Here is an 11,602-nt window from a genome sequence, read left to right on the forward strand (position 1 = left end):
TGGGTAATTAAGGAAGGAAAACTGTCTCGAAATCTGCAATTAATTTTATTTTTTTCGTTTTAGGTAAAAAGCTACAAGGCTTTAAAGTTGACCAATAGAATAGCTTCAAATAATTTTTCAATTTTACAGAAATCCAAGTAGCTTTCGGACCAAACGAATAATTTGTCTCTTTCCCGTCACATTTGAAGTTTTAAATCAGGGGCGTCAATAAAAGGAAAAAACACTAACGCAATTTTATTCAAAAAACAGACAATAAAGCAACACTACAATAGATGTTCAAAATGGCCACCATTTTGTTGAACACATAATTGTAAACGACGCAACAATGTTTCCTTTATTGTACCCAACACATTTTCGTTTGGTAGAACTTGATTTGTGATGTCCACAAAAATGGAACAAGTACGCCACTGATAAACAATAAGAACTGTCAATTTGACATCAAACAAAAAATTTCCTTCAGTAACTCTGATTCAAATTTTTGTAACCTTATGCAAATTGTTCCCTGATTGGTCACATTCAAAGCCTTCCAGCTCTTAAACGGTTCAAGAAAACCCGAAAAAAACTTCGAAACATTACTTTTCACGGCTGCCTCCATCACCCCTTTTTCTATGGCCGTAACGTTACCTAACACCCTGTAGAAGTGCTGAAAGAGAGCTTCGAACGATTGTGGAAACAGCAAAAACTTTGTTGGTTAGTACAGTATGATCCAATAAATTTTTGATCAGCCCTTTTGTGGGAAACAAAAAAGGTTGAAAACGTATGGCGTAGAGAACTTCGCATAATAAATTTGAGTTGTCATTTGGCTGTCATTAATGTCATTATTGTTATAATTGAAAAGGTGTTCACCGTTTGAAAAGGCTTTTGCTATCGAGTCCTATTTTAGAAGTGGTGCCAAAATGTGAATGAAAATATGGGTGGACACAATGAATCACCCTAAAAACATTAAGTTGTGTTTTTGAAACTGTGAAAACTCACGTGGGTGTGCAACCACTTTTAACATTTTTTTTATTAAATACACTTGTTTTCTGTTCGCTTATTTGTTTAGAGAAGCAATTGCACGTTGCACTACTGGTGTTTTTTATCCATGCTGTTTTTACACTGTTTTTAGTAAAATAACCTCAAACTTCGGCCTCAACATGTTAACGGTTTTCACAAGAGTGCAGACGGCCACCAAGAACTCAAATCTCTTTAATACCAGTTTGAATTATTATCAAATAATTTACAGCCAATAATCAGGTTGACAGCTGCAGTTTGTTTTAACTAAGACCTACGTTTTCCATATCATGTGAATACAGCTGTGTATTTATTAAATCGGCGTCCAAGTGAAGTAGCAGATGATAAGAAATCTCCATATGAAAGCTGGACAAAGAAAAAGTCTGAACTTAAACATTTAAGAAGATTTGGATGTACATATTTCAAAACAATTTAGAAGAAAATTTTATTCAAAGTCCAAAAAGAAAATATTGGTGGGTGCTACTACAAAACAAATTCAAATAGTAAGAGATGTAGTCTTCAATGAGAAGAAGAGAGTTAATATTAACCCATTGTATTCATTTATAAAATTTAGAGACTTTGAAGATGAAGAAAATGAAGAGAATGAAGATGTTATAGAATGTGAGCCGTCAATAACTCAATCTGAAAAGAAAACTGAAAGTTCAGCAGAATTAAAGAAGACAGAAAAAAGAATATTGAGAGACCGAAAATTGCTGAAGCGTCCTGAGTATTTGGGTGAATTACCATGTACAGCAATTTGTGAACCTCAAAATTATAATGAAGCAGTTGAAAGTGATAACAAAGAAGAGTGGTTCAACGCCATGAATGAAGAAATAACCTCATTAAAGAAGAATGGAACATGAACACTTGAACAATTACCAGAAAATCGACAAGGCATCGGATGCAAGTAGGTTTGAAGTTAAGACAGCATTTTTAAATGGTGATTTAAATGAACAGATTTTTATGGATCAGCCATAGGGATTTATGGATCAAGATGAAAGATTAGTTTGTAAACTACATAAGAGTCTCTACGGATTGAAGCAATCACCTCGATGTTGGAACAAAAAATTTGTAGAAAATTTAAATGAATTCCATCAACAGTTACACTCTGATGAATGAGTGTTTAATGGAAAATTTAATAAAGAAGACATTTATTTAGCGCTCTTTGTTGATGATGGATTAGTTTTATGTTAATCACGACAGATAATTGAACAATTTTTAAATCAATTGGAAGAACGGTTTGAGATCAAGATCCAGAAATTTATGTTGGGATTGAAATTAAACGCAATAGAAATGAAAAATGTATATTTATACATGGGTGATTACACAAAAAGAATTTTACAAAAGTTTAATATGTCGGATTGTAACCCAAGCACTAATCTTTTTGATCTAAATGTGAACTTAAGTTTTCAATATTGTTCAGCAAATGAGGAAGAAGCGTAAAAATGAAGAAGAATTCATTCAGAAGAATATCCCAAGTTTGTCAATTTTCAAGTAATCCAGGACAACAACACAGGACAGCAATAAAACGTATTTTAAGATACTTAAAAGGTACTCAAAACTACGGCATTTGCTATGAAGATAGTAACAAATCTGGTGATCTTGTTGTTTATTCGGATGCTGATTTTGCTGCAGATTTACATCATCTTCGTTCTACGACTATATATATTTTGTTGTTAAATTCCAGTCATTGGAACTTGGTCTTCACATAAACAGAAATCAGTCTCAACAGTAGAGTCAGAATATGTTGCTGCTTCTGCAGCAAGTCAAGATGTCATCAGGCTTAGAAATTTTTTACAAGAACTTGGAGAAGATATGGACAAACCAACGAACATGTATGTGGATAACAAGAGTGCAATTCATCTCATCAAAAATCAAGAGCATCACAAACGTACGAAACATATTGATATTAGATATCATTTCATAAGGGATGGGAAGATCTCTGTGTCCCATGTACCCTCAGAAAATCAATTGGCAGATTTCCTGACGAAGGTTGTTCAATGCAGAAATTTACGCAAAATAGAGACAATCTCTTCATTGATGAAGTGAAGTGTTAAAGCATGAGTACTTATACAGATAAAGTATTAAGTTACAAAAAAAATGGATGAGTGTTGAAATTAGCTTTTTAGTTGTAACTATAGTAATGTTGTTGTAAATAGTTTGTGAAGAATATTAAAAAACAAAAGTCAGTTTTTCTCTTCAAACCATGGAAAATCTCCAAAATTACACCAGATTAGGATTAATATTAAACTACAATTTTTAATTCCTAAATCAATAGATTTTCTTATTTTCACTGTTCCAGTTGTACCAATTTACGTTAATCAAATCCCCCAACTGCAAAAATGATTGATTGAAGATATAGATAGAACCCTGTTTGCTTTACCACATCTTCAACTTATTGTCCCGATGCTACCAGATGAGTAAAAGCCAGTCCTGCCACCAGTTGATGTGACCACCCTCAGAATCCGTCTTTTCCCAAAAGTCATTCTTAAAACAAACGACAGCGATTTTTTCCATGTAGAAAAATATTCCTCGATAATAACCAACGGAAAATAAATATCAATATCACCTTCGGTCGGCTCGATAAAATTAAAAAAACTGGTAAATAGAAGAATTGTATTAACAACCAGGAAACACTGCAAGTATAAAGATTCTTTTCGGATCTTTTTTTGTGTGATATAACCAGCTTTTTTGAAATCCCAAAAATTAAAGTTCTTGAAGCATTCTTTGTAGAATAGCCTCATTTCTGGAGTGCTCCACATCGCTGTTAAAATCTACAAAACGTTGCCACAGTAAGAAAAATGTAAAGTGGTACGTACGAAAAGTAAGCCTTCATAATACGGAAAGTATTTAAAAAAGAAGCCTTGCTCAAATTTCTGTAAAAGAAGAAACTTTGGAGAATAATCGTAACGGCCAGGCCTGTCAAAGACATTTTTAAGAGGATTTTCAGGGCCATGGTTTGGTACAGATCCAAGAACAAAAGGCGAAACAACCAGAGATTATTACCTATGAAGTGATGTTTCTAAAGAATTGATAAGACGATAGATTTTACCTTTGATGACTGAAGACATTTTGCTTCGCAAGCGGAGCTTTAGAGACATGTTAACGTCAAAAATCGACCCAATTTGTAGACACGACGTGGACTGTTGCCAGTCCTGTTGTTAGGTGGGGTAATATTCATTAAATATTTATTAATTATCACAATAAAAATACGTGACAGTTGTGGCAATGATACAATAACAATACAATAACACCAAAAAAATGCGAAATGCTACTTATTTTAAAGAAAATTTCAAGTGAAGTGAACCATTCAAATAGTTATTCAAGTTCGATAATAAAGGCGATTAATAAATTAACGAGAGGTTTCAACGCATGAACGTTGTAATTATAAACGCTACCACCCGCGAAATTTGAACTAAAATAACAAAAACAAACGAAATAACAAACAAGTACTTTCTTGGTCTCAAACGAAATCATCAAAATTCTTAGAGAAATCCGTTTATTTCGATGCTAAACTACGATTTCTCGCTAATTTTCGCTGTTTTCTGGCTTGAATTCGCAAAGAAGAGCTCAAAATCTAAAAAACCACCAATTTTTATCAAGATTCAACGGCTGAATTTCAAGAAAACAGCAGAAATCTGCACGAAAACATCAAAATTTTTAGAGAAATCCGTTATTTCGATGCGAAACGACGATTTATTGCTGATTTTTGCCGTTTTTTGGCTAGAATCCGCCAAAAAGAGCTTGATATCTACAGAACTACCAATTTTTATCAAAATTCAACGGCTGAATGCAAGAAAACAGCAGAAATCAGCCAAGAAATCATCAAATTTTTTAAAGAAATCCGCTTATTTCGATGCAAAACGACGATTTCTCGCTGATTTTTGCCGTTTTTTAGCTCGAATTCGCAAAGAAAAGCTCGAAATCTACAAAACCTCTAATTTTTATCAAGATTCAACGGCTGAATTGCAAGAAACAGCAGAAATCTGCACGAAAACATTAAAATTCTTAGAAAAATCCGCTTATTTTGATGCAAAGCGACGATTTTTTGCTGATTTTTGCCGTTTTTTTGGCTTGAATTCGCAAAGAAAAGCTCGAAATCTACAAAACCACCAATTTGTATCAAAATTCAACAGCTGAATTGCAAGAAAACAGCAAAAATTTGCAGAAATAAGCAAAATTCTTATAGAAATTCGCTTATTTCGATGCAAAATGACGATTTCTCGCTGATTTTTGCAGTTTTTTGGCTTGTATTCGCAAAGAAGAGCTCGAAATCTACAAAACCACCAATTTTTATCAGGATTCAACGGCTGAATTGCAAGAAAACAACAGAAATCTACACGAAATCATCAAAATTCTTAGAGAAATCCGCTTAATTTGATGCAAAACGACGATTTCTCGCCAATTGTCGCTGTTTCCTGGCTTGAATTCACAAAGAAGAGCTCGAAATTTACAAAACCACCAATTTTTGTCAAGATTCAAAGGCCGAATTGCAAGAAAACAGCAGAAATCTGCACAAAATCATCAAAATTATTAAAAAAATCCGCTCATTCCAAATTAAAGAAGAAGAAGATGGTTTGCTAGGCCTACATCAGAATGCATACATAGAAAAAATGCTGAAGAAGTTCAGGATGACTGATTGCAGTTTTACAGCGGTAGCTAATAATGAGAGGCTTTATGATTCGAAAAATTCTAGAGCAGTGGGCGAAAAACATCCATATAGAGAAGCAGTCGAAAGTCTGATATATTTGGTGGTAGCAAAGTTAGACAACGGTTGGAAAACTGCAATAATAAAAATAGAATGCACTTGAAATTTAAGAATCAAGTTTAAAGCTGATGATCTACTTAAAGTTTATAGTGACTCAGACGTTGCTGGAGATACAAAAGATCAAAAATCAACGACTAGTTTTGTTATTTTGCTTGAAAAGGTTCCAGAAGCAACAGTTAACAGCACTACCAACCACAGAATCCGAGTATATTGTTCAGAAACCAGGAAAACCAGTATTTAACATCAACAACCAAAACTCATTATGAATCTGCAGTTTCAGAAAAGGACTAAACACATTGAAATTGAGTCCCATTTGATAAGAGAAAAATTTGAAGACGGTAACATTGACGTTCAATATATCAATACATAGAAACAACAAAGCTTTTGCAAAAAAAAGAGTTTATACAAATTCAAATCGGATTTGGTTTAGAAAAGATTTAAAGTTTTCTTTGAGTGGGAGAGTTGGAATCAAACAAATTAATATCCTTTAGGTCTAGGTAATTTTTGCTATTTTAGAGTTTGTTATTTAAATGCGTCAATAGTTTTCTTTTAAAAACCGCATCCCATAGTTTTTTTTCTTAACTGGAAAAAAACTAAAGAAATAAAAAAAATTTTAAGAATGCACAAGTATTCCAATACATAAGTTTGGTCGAAATTTGTGTACAATCCCAAAATTGGAGTGGTAGATCTAAAAATGAATTTCCCAGCTTTTCCTTATCGTCACATTCATAAAACGTGAATACACAGAAAGCCGTGTTTACTGCACATGTTTAAATTTAAAATTTGCTTTTGAAATATGAATGTTTATATCAATTATAAATCAACAGTTGTTACCTTTTCGCATTAAGAATGTAAATGTAGATAAAATCGACGTCGTCGGCTAGTAGTAATGACTAATCCATAACTGATATTTGTGTAAAACAAATGGATGAATTTCACTTGCACTTTGGCAACAGAACATTCTTCGAGTTGAGAATGCTATCCTTTCTGACGTTTTTCCAAAATACATTGTCTTTGTTAAAAAATTATCGCCTCGAGTTGCTCAGATTTTTATATATGGAGTTGTTCCAAAAATTTGCCGTGCAAGTGCTTTTGAAAATCTGTTCAATCCTCATAGCTGTTCTCGTGATTCTTCAAACTTTGCTCTTTTTTCACAAGTATAATACTTCGTACTTTTTGAAATATTTTCCGTCTTATGGAGTTTTTATCTAAGTAACTTCTCGACATCGACTAGTTAAATTAAATGCTTGGTCTTCAGATTTCTTATTACTTGTAAAACTACAAACATTCATACATTATATTACTCTTATTATTAAATTTATTCTTACAAATTGGTTTCTGTCCTTGGACTTGTAGGTACAAATGTGTTTTGGTCTTCTCTCATCTCTAAGTTTATAGCCCTAAAATTTTATTATGAATTTGTTTAGTTATTCTATACTAGAGCTCATTACCATTACTTATTAAAAAGTGGAGTCCCTAGAAATTTTTATCGAAAACAGTTGGCAGAAAAAGCGTTTGACCGGGGAGCAATTGTCACATGCGTAGAAGCTAATCGTCCTGCGCAAGTTTGCCAAAACTTGTTTAATCCTTATTTAAATCTCTCTTTTGGAACTTATCTTTGATTAATTCTATACTAACGTGAGATGTTGATACACTAAACTTTGACAACGTGTTAACCTCAAAAATCGTTATTCAATTTTCTCCTAATTTTCTCCCTAAAGAATTGAAAGCTGGATTTACACCCAAAATTTTAGAAAATTTATAAAGGAGAGTGGGACTGATAGTAATGAGCTGGACTTTATACTGTTATTTCTTGATATTATAAAATTGAACGGTTTTAAAAATGTTATTATGTTGGACTTTGTGTTCAACTACAAATAAAAAGTTTGATAAACCATTTAAAATAAATAAATTAGAGTCGCTTAGGTTCTCCTATATTTATTTTACCGTTTTTACTTTGGCTCTGAAAATCCTGGTGATAATGTAGTTTAATTTTGCTAAAGTTACTAGATTCATAAAGTACCGCAATCCATTGTACGTATGCATTAGAGAAAGATAGAGCTATTGTTGCCAGAAAATGGCGAACATTTTTAAATTTCCCGCCATTTTAACACTTGTCTATGTTTCCTTCTTCACGAAGCAGTACTAATTTATGAATTTTGGTTCTGTTAGAGTTTAGCATATGGTATGTCGTGAGTTAAAGTGTAAAACAAAACGTTGAGATTTTGGTGAAATCGTATATGTATACTTGTGATAAAACTATCAAAGTGCCTGGTTGTTGCGTTGCTAGTTGCAAAATCAGTAGTTCTAAGGGTGTGAGATTATTTTCTATTCCTACAATGAGAGAATGTTTAAAAAATAAAAATGTGTAAATCATTGTTTTTTTATATTAAATTAAACCAAAAATTAAGCTGCGGGAATTTAGCAATAGGAATACATTTGCTTAAAATAAACTGTTTAGCCTCGATTGTAGATTTTAAATTTGGCGCTTATTTTTGCCTAAATATGGCGGACAATTGCGGTACTTTATAAATCCAGTTACTTTAAATTTTGCAATCGTAAAGCGCCATCTGTTAGTGCTCCTGTGTACACACACATCGCGGTCTTGTTGGAGCAGTTTTGGCGAAAACGACAAAGGGTGCGACATCTGTAATCAAATTTATGAATTACCGAATCAGGGAAAACATTGGTAACGTCGTATATCCCCGTGTTAAAGTTTCAATAAAATTTGCAGTAAAAACGGAGATTTTGGGTACCATTTAGTATTTGATTTATTAACGACAATATAAAAGATGTCGAGCAAACCAAAACATTATTGTTCCGTGCCGCAATGTAATAATTACAACAGTGAGACTGTATAACGATTCACCGCTTCCCCCAAGACAAAATGGTGAAAAAAAAGTGGAAATCAGCTTTAAAAATTGGAAAGCCTGTGACCAAATTTATGTCAGCGTGTAACGAACACTTTTTGCGTGATGATTATGTTGGTGAATAAATACAATCAACCAATAAGTAATTCAATTTTCCAGCTTAAAACCGTGTAAAAATTATGTATTATGTTTTATTATTAGCTTCTGCAAATTACACTTTTCTTTGTTGTTACTTGCTACAATTAATAAGAAGGCCAAAATTCACTTTATTTATTTTAGGAGTAGACAAAAACGTCTTCCTCTTCTTGCTTTAAAAACAAAGCATCACCTTCTTTTAAAAGTCTGCCTCTACTTTCTAAATAATCAATGTCTGTTATTGATATTTCTATTTAGGTATGATTGGCTTTATTAAAGGAAAACTGAGAAAAAAAGTACCTAATAAAAAACAGTAACACATAAGTCACATTACATAACACACGTTCTTATGACCACAAAAACAAAATAGTAAGTTGAAATAATCAGCCAAAAATCACAAAAACAAAACATACATCGCCAACACGTTAAGATAAAACGAAAAACTAAGTCTTTAATTCAAAATAACTCCACAAAAGCAAGAAAATCGGAACACAACCATAACCTATAATCATAACACAAAATCATGTGACTTTGTTTTCCCCCTTTCGTTGACATATCGACTGCGCCCTCTGGTGAGATCCGTTTTTGCCATTACCGACGCTTCAAACAACTTTGGGGAATTGTGAACGTAGGTTGGTAGTGGTTGGTAGCGGAGAAATCAGCTGTTCACTCTTGTTGCCTAGCGTCCCGCGCACTGTTAGCACGTGTTGCTTTTGCCGGTTATTTGTTCCTTTTTTCAAGAAAACTTTCGGATTGTTTTAGTTAGTGCTCAAGTGAAAGGTTATTTAGTTGGAACTTTTCATTGCCAAATGCGGAATTCAGCACCGATAACCAAGGTGAGTGTTGCATTTATAAGCTTCAAAATAACGATTTACACTGGATTCAATAATTTTGCGAACTCATTTTTGCTAGGTTGAATTTGCCTTCATTTTGAAACTGACAGATTCAAAAATTAATTAAAATACTGAGAATAATGGAGTGCGGGCACTACCGCCTGTAAAGTATGCAACCTCCCACTCTGGAGGATCAACAAACCGTGGCGGTCCATTTAAATACCATTGAAAGCGTTGTTTAGATGCAAGATTTAACTATTTTTTACTGTGTTTTTACTATGGTTGGATTGAAACCTTTTAATATGTATTATTTATACTGTCATTAAACAGTAATTGTTTATTTTAGGACACTTTTGGCGTAATTAGTGGTCCAAAAACGCCAACGAATGATGAGTTTCCAAATTTGGCATTTTTAAAATCGCAAAAAAAAGTTACAGGCGTTTATCGCTTGACGATGAAAATTATCATAAAATGAAAATATCTGCAGATTAGACAAATAAATAATAATAGTGCTTTTTATTTTAAAAGAATAAGCTTTTATTTTCGTTAATTTTAGAAGAAAGAATTTGAAAATGATAAATTGTCCACGAGTTCTTGAATAAAGTGAACTTTTCCTTGGTGTTGGATGTCTTCGGTTTTTTTAAAAAAAAGTTCATTTCAGTTAAATAAATGATTTTTTTTATTTTTTTTGTTCGCATAAAGTTATACTTAATGGGAACTCAAAATTTAAAGTTGAAAGTGGTTCAAAATTGTGTAAGAGATTATGGACAACATGTATGTATGTACTAAAGTATTCATGGCTCATTTTGGTTCGCCAATTCTTATTATACAATGTATTACTGCTTAAAAGAACTGTATGTGCTAAAATAGAATTGGAAATTTTTCATTTAAAAACTCGTCATTTAGTATAAATGTATTTAAAATTCGATTCTAAGCAACTTCTTTTAGAATAATACCTAACTTTAAATACATGTATTGCAAAGTTGCAAGTTGCATATAAATATCCCTAAAAAGGAACTTTCCAATTTTTTCAAAATTCAACTTAAAATGCCAAAAATTATAAGAGATACCTGTGGCGTTATTAATTGAAGCCACGATGAGAGATAAATAAAAGTAACGTAAGTTTGTTAAAGAACTGTATTTACAACTATGTTATGACGTAAGATGTGTGGTTTACAGCAGACTGGTGGTTCGAGGGTGTCGAACCGCCCATGTCGTAAATCCTGGGCGAACCCAGGGCGAACATAAGGGAAGAGGGGAAATAAGTTCGAACATCCTCACCCGCGAACAAATGTGAAATAAAATGTTTCATGTAGCATGCAAATGATATAAACGAATGATAAATAACTACAAATAGCAAGAAATGTTTGAAAGGAAAAACTTAATACATATGTACCATGCAAATGCTTAAACTAACGTAAATAATTCCAATAATAATTGCATAAATCAAAAAGGCAAAAAAAACAACTTAATTCTAAAATAAAAACAATGAAAAATTACGTTATAATTAATAACATCATATTATTTTGTTTCCTGGTTTTTGTCCTTATTGTCAATTGGTATAGTTCCACCAAGTTCGTCTGAGCCACCATAAAATCATAAAAATTTGCGGACAACCGCTACAGGACAGCTTGGATAGATTTTCAAGTGTATATAATGAGGGTTTATTTACCCAAATTTGCACCCTGCGATAAGAACACCATCCCAGGCCAGGGCAGCTGTTTCGTCATAAATATCAAAATACCACAAGCTGTCCAGTTGCGGTGGCACTCAAATTTTTATGATTTTATGGTGGCTCAGACCAATTTGGTGGAACTATAGCACACACCCGGTATACCGCACGTTTTGTGATGCCCGCATTCGTCTTCACCGAAATCACCCGCTTCCGGGGTGAACTTTCACGACGCGACCAAGTCTCCACTGCAGAGGCGGAATGTTCTCATCGTGCCGATTTTCACGAGCTCCTGGTGTCGTTGCCTCCATTTCTTTCGTGGTTGCAGCGA

Source organism: Gnatocerus cornutus, chromosome 9 (assembly GCF_029298725.1).
Source record: "Gnatocerus cornutus isolate USDA-ARS CGAHR chromosome 9, icGnaCorn1.1, whole genome shotgun sequence".
NCBI classification, from domain to species: Eukaryota; Metazoa; Arthropoda; class Insecta; order Coleoptera; family Tenebrionidae; genus Gnatocerus; species Gnatocerus cornutus.